The sequence below is a fragment of the Schistocerca serialis genome, chromosome 11, assembly GCF_023864345.2.
Source record: "Schistocerca serialis cubense isolate TAMUIC-IGC-003099 chromosome 11, iqSchSeri2.2, whole genome shotgun sequence".
In the NCBI taxonomy this organism is placed as follows: domain Eukaryota; kingdom Metazoa; phylum Arthropoda; class Insecta; order Orthoptera; family Acrididae; genus Schistocerca; species Schistocerca serialis.
The window spans coordinates 73,144,487-73,158,381 of NC_064648.1; positions in this window are offsets into that span (position 1 = coordinate 73,144,487).

Below are 13,895 nucleotides of genomic sequence, written 5' to 3' on the forward strand. Positions count from 1 at the left end.
AAATACTTTGACATATCCTATGCCCATGTAAAAAGAGATCTATGGATGAATAAATCTACTACTACTATTACTACTACAAATTCACAGTTTCATAGAAAAATTTAAAATGATCACTAAAAATCTGTATGGATTTCAAAAAGGCAAAACCACAGTATCTGCTATAAATAGTTTTGTTGATAAAATTAGCTCATCTCCAGACATCTCACTGAAAAGATTGCTCTTTACTCTCCTGGTGGAAAAGTGTTATTATTCTGTCAATGAATTCATTGAGGACAGCTTCACAATCTGAACACAGGGATTGTAATACATTTATTATTTTATGTACATGTGTAGCTGTAACTTAGAAATGTAAAATATAATTTAAACTTTTGTAGTTCTCTTAAAAAAGTGAAAAAAGTTTCTTTTGTAAACCTTGACATGTCTCCTGTACATCAAATCAAATGATTTGAAAATTGTATGTAATGAGATGAATAAACCACAAAACACATAATTCACAGGAATTTTTGTGAGCTATCAAAAGTTTTTCATAGTGTGAATCACTCCTTGATACTCTATAAACTGGAAAAGTATCGCATTAGAATGCTTTAAGTCCTATCTAAGCAACCAAAGACAAAGAGTGGTTATATCATCAGAGAGAGGAGGTTATACTTCAAAATGGAAAACCATTTCTGTTTTGACATGAGTGATCTGCCACTTAATATTGAGTGTCAGTCAGTTTTACTTGCAGACGACACATCTTTAATCATTGAAACTAACAGTACTGATCAAATTCAACAAACTGTATTAAATACTTTAGAAATATTAGATAACTGGTTTGATTTAAATGGACTAATATTATACATGGAAAAGACTCAGTTAATACAGTTTAAAAAAAAAAACAAAAAAATCAAATGACATTCAGGTCTGTCACAGAAACCAGGATTTGCAGGAAGATAGCTGTGTGAAATTCCTAGGAATGCAACTAGATCAAAATCTATCATGGGGATCACATATACAGTACCTTGCAAACAAATTAAATACCCTGGCATTTGCAATGAGGATATTGTACAACACTACCAGTATGGGGATAAGAAAAGTAACACATTACAGCTACTTTGAGTCAGTAATAATGTATGGTATTTATTTTGGAGTTACTCAAACCGTATGTGTTGACTATTAAAACTTCAGAAAACCATCATTAGAAATATGCACAATGCAGGGCAAAGGAAACCATGTCAACCACTTCTAAGAAAAGTAAGCATATTAAGTGTTATCTTTGTATACAATAACCCTGATTTATTTGTAGCAAATCATTTTAAACATGATTACAATACCAGAAAACAAAATAACTTTATGGTGGCCCGATCTAAAAATTTATACTCAAATTCCAAATTATATGGGTATGAAAATTTATAGAAAAGTGAAAGGAAGTGAATTGATCAGCAATAATTTAGTAGCACTGAAAAAGTCCTTATATCAGTAACTAGTGCACAAATGTTACTATTCAGTAGAGGAAGTCATAAATGAAGACTTGAAAATTTGCGCAGGAGGCATAAAGTACTTAGAACTGAATTTTTACAAGTTTTTTAGTTTTGAAGAAAAATTGTTAATTGCTTAATTAAGTAATTATTCCATTCTGTATATTATATTACTGGTGTTATAAGGAAAACTGTAAACTAGTTTTTGTGTTTTGATGAGTCTCTTGTACATTAAGTCAATGGCTTGAAATTGTATATTACAAGACAATGAACTTTTATTCTATTCTAAAACCAAAACTTTCGTCTTGTGCTATTTCTAGTTTCAAATTTTCTTCAACTGGACTACTGCATAACTATGAATATTCAATCTGATATTTTCTAGTTACAGATTTATTATAGCTCTCCTGACTCAGTATAATTATAATTAATATTTATTGTATTGTATTGTATTGTATTTATTGGTCCAGTAAATCTTACATGTACAGTACAGCACATCAGATATTGGACAGGTCAAAGTATATCTTACAATTAAAACACTTTAGAAACTAGAAAATTATGTTCACAAAATTTTACAGCACATCATATACTGGGCAAGTCAATGTGTAAGTTATAATTAAACCACATTAGAAACTTGAAGTTTACAACTGAATACATGTATAAGCCAATATTAACGATTAAAGTATTTGCATGATCCTCTCTTAAGCTCTAAGGATTTTTGAGGAACTCTTCAACACTATGAACTGACATGTACACTAGAGAATTACATTCACAGAATTTTACTTCATATACTGGGCAAGTCGCTATACAACTTATACTTGAAACCCATTATAAACTTGAGAATTACATCTGAATGTATTTATAGGCCAATATTAATGGTTACAGTATTTGCATAATCATCACTTAGACTCTCGAGGATTTTGGAGGAACTCTTCCACACTATAAAAGCAATGTGTCAACAGATATTCTTTTAATGCTGCTTTAAAATTTTTTACATCTGTCATTACTTTAATTTCTCTTGGAAATTTATTGTAGATAATTTTTCCATGGTGTAATGTTCCTTTTTGGCACAAACTGGTTTTTGTATGGAGTACATGAAAGTCAGTTTTCTGTCTTGTATTATGATGATGAACATTTTCATTTTTGGGGAGGATACTAGGATTTGTTATTGTATATTTCTTTATAAACATTGCACTTTCAAATAGGAAAATACATGGAAGGGGAAGAATCCCCATCCTTTTAAATAATGGTCTACATGGTTTGTTCCTTTTTATTCCAGCCATGATTCTCACTATTCTTTTTTGCATCCTGAATAGTTTTAGGCAGGATGGCGAGTTACCCCAAAAAGTGATCGCATATTTTAGGACAGAATGTATATTAGAATAGTAAACTGTCATTAGACAGTCCTTATGACAGCAGTTTTCTAGCACTCTCATTAAATAACACATGGTACTTAGCTTCTTTAGTATGTTGTCAATGTGAGTTTCCCATCTAAGATTATCCAGTAGCCAGATCCCCAGAAATTTTGTATTAGGCACACTTGCAATATCCGTGTCTGACATCTGAATTCTTATATCCTCTTCAATGTTTCTCTTGATATTACGAAAATCTAATGCTACTGCTTTGCTTTTATTTATTATTAGTTTGTTTTGGTTGAACCAGTTTACAACATTTGTTAATGCCTCAGACAGTCTTGTCTGTAGTATCTCTGCAGTCTTCCCACTGACTAATATGCTTGTGTCATCTGCAAGCTGGATAGTGCTATGGTACTGGTTGGCTGATGTTAGGTCATTTATATATATAAAAAATATGATGGGGCCAAGTACCGAGCCCTGTGGTACTCCATATTTTGCTGCTTTATAATCAGAATAATGTCTTGTTGATTTATTTTCTTTGTGAAAATGTATTTCTACTACTTGCTTGCGGTCAGTAAGATATGATCTAAGCCAGCTGTTAGGCATACCTCTGATACCAATTCTTTCAAGCTTCTGCAGCAATAGAGTGTGGTCTATGATGTCAAAAGCCTTAGACAGATCAAGGCATATGCCAGTTACTTTTTGTCCACTATCAATTTTTTCAAGTACTTCACTCAGAAATTCATATATTGCTGTTTCTGTTGATCGGCCTTTCCGGAAGCCATGTTGGGTTGTGGATAATATTTTGCACTTTTCTAGAAAATCTAGCAACCTCTTATGAAAATTTTTCTCTAGTATTTTAGAAAATGTAGATAGCAAGGCAATAGGTCTATAATTGGCTATGTCTTCTTTCTTACCCTTTATGAACAGTGGTTTTAGTTTCACTGTCTTTAAGCAGGAAGGAAAGACTCCATTTGTTAATGAACTGTTGAAAATGTGGGCTAATGGTATTGCAATGAGGTCCCCCACATTTTTAATGACATAATCTGGAATCTCATCCACACCTGTTGAAAATTTTGTTTTTAACTCTCTTATTGATAGTATAATTTCCTTAGGGTTGGTTGGAGTAAGATATAGGGAGTTGCAGTTTCTATTTTGATTGGATGGTGTTGTAGTAGGATTTTTATTTGAAGATTTTATGTCAGATAGTAATTTTTCACTAATATTTGCAAAGTATGTATTAAAAGCATTGGCTACTTCTTCTGGATTTGTAATTTTTTTGCCATCTTGGATTACCTGGAGATTTACATTTTGGGAGGTCTCGTTTCCTACTTGTTCTCTGACTATCTTCCACATGGCTTTCATTTTGTTCCTGGCCATTTTTATATGGTGATCATTTGTTGTTTTTTTAGATTCTTTTATGACTTTGTGAAGCACTCTCTTATAATTCTTGAAATGCACCAGAAATTCTTCTGTAACATTTTGTGTTTTTGAGATTTCATAAAGTCTCCTCTTTTCAGCACATGATATTTTAATGCCTTTCGTCAGCCATGTAACATTTCTTTTTTTAGTTTTTAATGTTTGGTTTTTAACTGGAAAAGAAATATTGAAATAATGGGAGAATATTTCCATGAACATGTCAAACTTTTTACATGTGTCCTCATAGTTGTCTATATCATTCCATGTTTCTTTTTTCAGTAAGTACCTGAAGTGTTCTAGGTTGTGTTTGCTAAAATTTCTACCTTTTCTTGTCATTTGTTGTTCAGTATTTCCTGCAGTGTCTACTGGGAATTCAATAAACTGTGCATAATGATCACTGAAACCTGTATTCATATTTCCAGATTTGTATAAATATGTGTCTGTATTTATTAGTATCTGATCTATAGCACTGCTTGACGATTTGGTGACTCTGGTGGGGGATTTGATAGTTGTATGTATGTTGTAGGTTTTTAATAAGGCCTCAAGGTTTAATCTGTCTTTTGAGTTCTTGTTGAAATCTATATTAAAATCACCACATATGATGGTTGTTTTACTAACTATTTTTATACTGTTAAGTGCCTTCTCAAGATTTTCAACGAAAGTAGTTACGTTTCCATCTGGGCTTCTATATATGCAAATAACAATTATATTTAAATTTGTCAGTTCTGTAGCAGAAATTTCGAAGTTTTGCTCTTCCCCTAGCTGGTTAGTGAACTTTAAATTTTCGTGTTTGACATCCTCTCTAACATATATGCATGTTCCTCCATGCATGGAGGTTTTCCAAAAAAAAAAAGATGAAAGGGTAAAGCCCTCTATCCTTGTGTGATGTAACGTATTTTCGGATAACCAGTGCTCACTAACACATATAACAGACACTTCTTTTAGTTCATCTGATAACAATATTTCTATCTCACTAACTTTATTTGATAAGGATTGTACATTTTGGTGCAGGAGCATAAATTTCAACGATGACTTATTTACTAGGTTGTTTTGGCCTACCTTATGTTCGACAGCTGCACATGACATATCATGTTCAACACTTTTACAATTGAAGTTTTCTTTCCAGAGCGATGTTTTAGAAGATGAAATCAACATTTCTCTGGAATCACTTGCCATAAAAAACGTTGTGGTTCTTTCCTGTTTCGTGTTGAGCGAGTTGACTTGTAGTGTGATGGCGTTTCTGCTGTAATTTTTGGAGTTGTAATTTGAGGAACCGCAACCAGGCTAGATGGGGATTCTCTTCTTGCCGCTTCAACACTTCCTGAAGTCATTGGAGTAATATTCTCTTCATTTGAAATTGGTGATTCCGTTGCTGCTGCTGCTGCAATTGGAGGCTGCACTAAGCCTGGCTGATTTCGGTTTAATTGTTTAATTGTATCCTAAAGATAATACTTTAATTCATTTAAGCCTTTCATCTGAAATCACAGGATAACAGATTTTTGATTTCTAATATTTCCCCCTTACAACAAATTATTTGAAAATCCATAGCAACCACAATTATAAAGATAACATAATTTGTAGTCATCAATACATACAGGAATTAATAACATTTACTTCTTTTAAAACCCTGACTTCTTCAAAACTCATCCAACAATTATACTATGCTCCAGGACTTTCCATCAAGCCATATGATGCTTTCAGTAACTCACAAACACTATTGTTTCAGCCTTATGTACTGGTGGTTCCACCACATAAAGTTCTGAGAAAAATAATGCAGACTATACATCCATTTCTTCTGCAATGAAAGCCTTTTGACAACAGAATGACGAAAGAACTTTCAGTGTTTGTATCAAAGCAAGTGGCAAATAAATATCATTTCTTTTTGTTGTTCTTCTGCCACTGCCCATTAACGCCAAATTTTGACACACTGTTCTGACAGATATATTTTCTGTATGTCCCATACTGCTTTCTGTGGACCCAAATTGTCAGCAAGGCACTGTGTAAGCTGGTGGTGGCTCCATAATGGTATGTTCTGTGTTTACATGGAATGGACTGGGTCCTCTGGTCCTTCTGGTTATGTTCAGCTACTTGGAGACCATTAGCAGCCATTTGTGGTTTTGACATTTTGAAACAACAACAGAATTTTTTATGGATGACAATACACGAGGCCACAAGGCCACACTTTTTCATCACTGATTTGAAGAACATTCTGGACCATTCAAGGAAAAGATTTGCTACACAGGTCACCAAACATGAATCCCATCAAACATTTATGGATAATTGAGTAATCAGTTCATGCTCATTATCCTGCACTGGCAATACCTTCACAATTATGGATATCTATAGAGGCAGCTTGGCTAAATATTTCTACAGGGGACTTGCAACAATTATTTGAGTTCATGTAACATCAGGTTGTTGCACTATGCCAGGTAAAAGTAGGCCTGACACGATATTGTGAGGTATCCCGTGACTATTGTCACCTCAGTGTATATTCACTGATTCAGTTACTCGTTTTCAGATTTTATTCTTATTTAAACATCCAGTTTCCTTACCCAGAGCTCACTTACAAATTTCTGACTCATTACTATTTATTACTTCCTCAAAATTCTCTGGGCTATCAGCACTACAGAAGTTTTCAAAAGAGAGTTACTCATGACACAATCATTAAATCAAAAGGTTGAGCTTCTCAACCTTTGTTCCTGTTCTTGTTTATGATCGCTTGTACAGTTTTTGATACCTCTTGCTTCCATTTGCTCATTTACTGATTCTTTGTATATGCCTTTCGCTCAGTACCACTAAAATATTCACAATCTTATTCAAAGTCCTTAACGTAAATATATCTGACATCATCTTCTGCAACATCAACATGTCTGGAAATGATAATCTTTTTGTAAGTCAATATTCTGCTTCCTACATCGCTATACCCTATTAAAATTCCTTAGTCTGCTTTGTAATTCCAAATTGTCTTTCCCAGATGTTGTGGCAAATGTACAAAAACCCTGCTTCAACACTATTCAAGGTGATGATGGAGGGAGGAGAAGGGGAAGGGAAGAGAAGCAACTAATGATATCAGCTGGACTGGGACAATGAATGAAAATGTAAGCCAGACTGGGATTTGAATATGAAATCTATTGATTACTATGTAGCTGCATTAGCTGCTGCACCATCTAAGTGCAATGTTTACCAAAAATGCATTGACTATTTTGACACACTCCCAGACCAACCCACATTCCCATTTAGTGCCACCTATCCACAGCCCCATCCACTTCTCCTATGCTCACTAATTCAGTATAACTTTAAATGTTTAACATTAGATTTCTTTTGCAGACAATGTTTCATAAGAAGTTTTCTTTTCTATGGTATTAGCTAAAGTTCTGTTTTTAAGATATGAAACTGCACAAACTACTTCAGGGCAAGTCTCCTGTCTGCTCTTGCTTCAACTAACAGGAGTCCTGATATATCTAAAACTGACATTTTTAGCTTTCAGTTGCACTATTTAATTTGTGTACATAAAGAGGACATGCATTTAAAATGATACCTTTCCCTCTTATAAACTGTTACAGACCTGAATTTTAATATTGGTTCCCATTGTTAAATCTCAATTTGTTAATATTTTTTCCTAGGTAAATTTGCAGTTTCATTAACATATTCCACAAAACAATCACAAACTTGATATTTAAGTTTGAGAGTGTAGAGTGTAGCTGCTTTACCATAGTCAGCGATAAAAATGAGAAAAATCTTTCACCAAGCAAACCATGAATTGAGTGAGGCCTATTCAGATCAGTATGAATAACCTGTAATGTTTCTTTTGCTTTGTGGCATTGTTTTCAAAAGATAAATTGCACATTTTGTTTTCACTACACATTTGATTTCTTAAATTCTGATTCTAAATTTTTTGTCGATCCATCAGCTAACTGATGTTTATGTAATGTATTCAAATGGTTAAAATCTACATGTTTGAAGAGCACAATGCCATTTCTCCTTTACAGACACGCTACCCTTACTACTGACACAGTGATGAAGCAAGCTGGGGTCTCTTTACTTCCTTTCTTGTTTTTCCATCTGGCTCCTTAAATTCATTTTTTCATTTTTGACAAATTACCATTAACATACATGAGTATAATCTGCATTTCCATAAAAGAGAGAGGTTGGCCCACAATCTCAAGAAATACAGCCCATCAGGTCTAATTTTGTGCTCAGTTTTGTGAATATAATTAATTTTCTGATTTATTTTTACCATTCCTAGTTAATATCTTTTGCTACAGATCATTATAGGGTAAAATCAATAATTGTTTCAGGTCTTGGATTCTATTGCTGACTTCCAAACAAATATAAATTCTGTACTAGTTATAAACTTTTGGAAGAACTGCTTGCATTCTTAAAATATTTATTTATGTCTATTCAAAAACATATTAGCAAAGCAAGCTCTTAATTAATTCCAAAATACCATAATTACCAGATTTGTCAAAAGTATTGTTTGTATAACTATATCAGCTAAGTTCATTATTTAAGTAAATAATTCAGCCTAACCTTTGTGGTAGAAGGAACTGTTATAAAGAAGGGATTTTCTGATGTATTAATTTAACTGAAAGAGTGATATTTTAATTGTAATTTCTGTTACTTAAACATCACACAATGCATAGTTTTAGCGCCTATTATTCTGAGGATATATAAAGGACCAGATTTTGTCCAGAGACAGTCAGTCCATGGCTGATTTACAGATGTGAAACGTTTATTGGTTAGATTAACAACAATGCATCAACTTAAAAGTGGAATAAGTGTAACACAAATTGGCCACATGTTAGAACAACCAGTGACAATGTCTGTTAAATTTATTTGAAAAATAGTGTCACATGTATCATATTATTCTGCAAGAACTGTGAACTGTGTGGTTAGGTTTTTACCGCTCATAGATGTTCAACAACAAAATAATGTAGCACTGTGGTGATGTTGCCTGCAACCTATTAATGAGGCTTATCAACATTTACCAATCAATGAATCTTTGGCCAAGGTTATGGTTGCAAACATTACAAATGTTGAATGCAGCAGCCATTCTCGAATGAAGCCCATTGGAGCTGTCATTATGAAGGACAGCTGCAGCAGCCAAGCAGGAATCAAGCTCATTGGAGCAGCAACTATGAAGATGAGCCGCAGCTGCCAATCAGGCTGCCAACTGGACTCAACTCACCTGATATAAACAAGTGGATTATGGATGAGTGGGAGTATTTGAAGCAGCACCAGGAGACAAGTGAATAAAAATAAGGTAATAAATAGCAAAAGCCATTTTATATTAAATGTTACATAAGAATTGGCCTTAAGAAGCAAGACAGTGTGATGGGGGAGAATGGAGAACAGAGGTTAAGTTTTTTAGTGAACAGAAAGACTTAATGGGGACTGATTTGGTAGATGATAGTGGTCATAAATCAGACATGAATGTAACTTTGAATGATGGGGACAAAGGTCATATTGTAGATGTGATGATAAAAGCATCATCTACATTGTGTGGTGATGTGAGCAAAAATGATGTAAACAGTTCTGAAGTGGGTGAAATTGTTAAGGTTGAGGGGGAAGGATCTAGTAGCAAAAGCCAGCAAATGCAGTACCATATTTACTCGAATCTAAGCCACACTCGAATCTAAGCTGCACCTGAAAAATGAGACTCGAAATCAAGGAAAAAAAAATTTCCCTAATCTAAGCCGCACCTGAAATTCAGGAGGAGAGAAAAGTTTTAGGCCGCACCTCCAAATCGAAACAAAGTAGGTTCGTTTTAATATGAGACACAATTTAGGTTGAATGAATGATGATACAGCTACAGTAGTTTGGTTCGAGTCGTAAGCTTAGCAGTTAAGCTTTACCAGGTAGTCATTGCTATGCATCAGGCGCTCTGTCGGTATTTATTCGAGTACCCTTCCTCTTTCACGTGCTTCGTCTGGTTTGAATCGATTGCTTATTTTTCTTTGATCTGACAAGTGCCGTTCTCTTTGTTATAAGTGTTTACGTCACTCTAATGAAAATGCATTACTGTATTGTGTCAAACATTGTTTGTCCCATTCTGATAATGAGCATTTACGGCCTGTCACCGCTCGCGGCATGGCTTGCTTATGTGTGCGCTACCGCCGCTTCCAATTTTTTTTTTTTTTAAAAAAAAGAGGAATCGTCTCATTAGTGAAACAATGGCAAGAGACTGCTATTTGTTGTTACTTACACTGCTTCCTTCTTTGATAATGATCAACAAGAACCGAATAATAGACTGCGTTTGATAGAAGATGTTCTGAACGAGAGTTTAGCGAAAATTTTTCTCCGTTTGAAAATCTTTGTAGACTCCTCTTTAGTACATTGCATTTTCCACAGAAATTAGTCATCTTAGATTTAAAAATCTAGTCAATTGCCATGCTACATTTCTGACTGTATCTCTATTAGGCATAAGAATAATACGAATATAAACATGACATGATACGTATATTGTTCCACGTTTGCTGTTGTCTCACTCTAGTTTCGTAGTTTATTAGGCAAACAGGATTTAAATGAGATAGCAGCAACCATAAAAGAATACATGGCAAAATGTTTATATTCGTATTATTCATGTTGAAGAGAATACTGCATGTGAATCACAATTCATAAAAGTTCCTGTCAGCAACCATCTCTCCTCGCAGGTAGGAAAAAATTCAGAATGTAGAGTTGGCCATGTTGACAAAAACCCCAAACAGTCTTGCCAGTCACATTTTCGTAGTACATTGAAATGCTGCTATATTCGAAGATGGACAATACGGAATTTGTATTTACTTCGCTGGATAATGTACGAAAATGCAGTGGTCGAAACTCGGGGCAGAGGAAAAAGTTTGCGTTCCAATTTTTTTTTTTTATTTATTTACTACACAGAGGTTTTGGCGCCAGTATTTATCTTTGTGCCTGCAAAGCAAGCCTTTGTAGCACTACATATATTCAATGGCAGAAGTTAGTTGTGGCAGCACCTACGAACATTTTTCAGAACTTCCGCTTACTTTGCACTCGATTCTAAGCCGCAGGTTGTTTTTTGGATTACAAAAACCGAAACAAGTGTGGCTTAGATTCGAGTAAATACAGTAGTTTATGACAGGCAGAAAATTAGAAGCTATGTTAAGGCAAATTATGACTAGCTCGAGTAGTATGACTATGAGAGAAGACAATAGTAGGGTGGAAAATAAAACTGATAGTATTAAAACTGACCTGTCTAGCTTAAAGGATGAATTGAAGAAAACATTAAAAAGGAAATTAAGGTATTCAGCTCCAATCTTTCAGAAGTAAATAAGAAAGTTTTGGTGGTAGTGAAAGATTGTGATGAAAGGGTAAAGAAAACAGTACAGAATACTAATCAGATATTAACATTAATGAGTAGTAAATGTATAGAAGAGAGAAAGAAACATTGAGATGGCTAAAGTAGGTGGGTGGAGGCTTTTGAGAAACAGTTTAAAGATGAAGTCACAGCAGCCAGGAAATTTTGTGCCGAAACTAGGTTTGAATTTTAGAACCAAATCGACGAGATTAAAAATGTTTTAGAAATGGAGGTATGAACCAAGTGTTCAGTAGTGGTAGAGGTAAAACTGGTAAAAGTAAATAAAAATGAAGATTCAGAATTGGTTGAAATGGAGAAAAAAGGTAGAAGAGGTACAAATTCTATAGCATAGAGTGTGTAGTGTCCCAAACATGCCTTCACTTGTTACTTGTAAGAAATTTAATAATTTGGATCATATGGGGAATTGCATCCATTGGATTTCATTGGAGAATTTGATGATTTGCCTGAAACATGAAATGACAAGAAAAAGCGTCATTTGTGAGAGGTCTTTTGAAAGGGGAAGTTTATGGATGAGCAGCTCAGGTTGCTGACAGTTGTACTTTGTGGCACAGCTTTAAGAAAGCATTTTTAGATGAATATTGGTCCAAAGAGATGCAACAGAGAATTTTGAGGAGGAGAGAGATTTAACTCTAGGAAGGGTACTGTGAAAGGTTTCTTTCAGATTTGGATAAGCAAACTGAAATATGTGGACAAAGAGCTAGGTGGTGAATCAGTAATTATGGAGTTAGAAACTAAGTTGCCTCAGAAAGTTAGAGAATTGTTTGTCCTTGACCCTAGGGATAATATTAGTGATTTTTTGAATTGTGTTGATAAAATGGAGAGGGTGAAGCCCTCAGTGGAAGATTGTAGGAGGAATTGTGAAGATAATAATCAATCAGGGAGAGAGTTTCAGGTAAATAGGATGAAGAGAACTAGTTCTAGTAGAAATTTGAGGTATAGAAATGGAGGAGAAGATGGCAATTCTGGATCAAACCATTTAAACTATGTAATGCTCCAGTTTCAGATTACACTAGAGCAGATAGTCATGAAGATCCACATGTATATAAATGTGGTGTAATCACAGTTAAGGGTAATGTAAATGATAGTAGCAAGACAAGAGTAAATTCTAATTCTAGTGAGATGTTGAATGATGGTGCATGTTGCTATGTTTATACTGTAAAAGGAGAGGAGGAAGTTACTATAATAAAACTAAGTGATGAAACAGAGTGCGTTGCTGTTGCTCAGGATGTCCAAAGTATAAAAATGGATGGTAAATTTTTAAGAGAACATGAGAAATTCAGGTGTTTTGCTTTGTGGTCCAATAATGGAAACAAGGGTCAACTAATTAGCCAAGTATTTGAGGAGAACGAAAGTGACAGTGGGTCTGGTTCTGACAGTAGCTGTAATGATGATAGTAGTGACAAATCCAGCAGTGATGAGGATGAGGTATTTGAATTTATAATTATGGCAATGTGTTAAGTAAAAAAAGAATAAAGGAGGATAATATTAGGCTTAATGAAGAGTTAGAGTTTGAGAGTGGTAATGAGGATGAGACCCATGCTATCTGTCATTTTACTGTGTCTGATAATTGTTTTGGTAAGCAGGATGATAGTTTTTCCAGGGAAAGGACTATTGAGAATTTGTTGTATGAAGAAGATCACATAGTAAGTGAAAAGGAAGTGTGGCACCCTGTGATAACAGCAAGTGTACAATGTATACATGTTAAGTGTTTACTGGACAGTGGTAGTGACTTGAATGGCACTTCACGGGCATTTTTTGACTCTATTAAGAACACAGAGAGTGTAGTAGTGATGCATGTTTCTGGAATAAAAATTATTAATGCAACTGGTAAGCTATCAAAGAGTGTGAAATGATAGGTGCAATTAACTGGAATAGGCAGGACAGCTGTAGGAGTGCAATTTCTTGGTGATTTGAAACCTCAGCATTGATGTAATTTTTGGGACTCATTTCTTGTACAAATGGTGCATAAATATTGATTTTGCTAGTGGTAAGTTTAATTTTAAGTGCAATAGAAGTATTTCAAGATTTTAAACATGGCTGAAGCAATAGAAGTAGGTAGGAAGTATCATTTTGGGAAGGGATGGGCAAGTGTGTGCAATCTGAATTAGATTTGCCATTAGGAGTTTTGACCACTGGGCAGGTTACTGAGGAAGAGGAGGAGGAGGAGAGAGCAAGGTTGGAAATAATAAAGGGAGTTGAGGATTTTGGGGATGTTACAGATAAACAAAGGGAAGAATTAAAAGCACCAGTAAGGCATTTTCAGACAGCCCATGTTTGGTAAAAGATTTTGAGTGCAAATTAAAATTTAAGGATCCTCAACCATTTTTCAGAGAA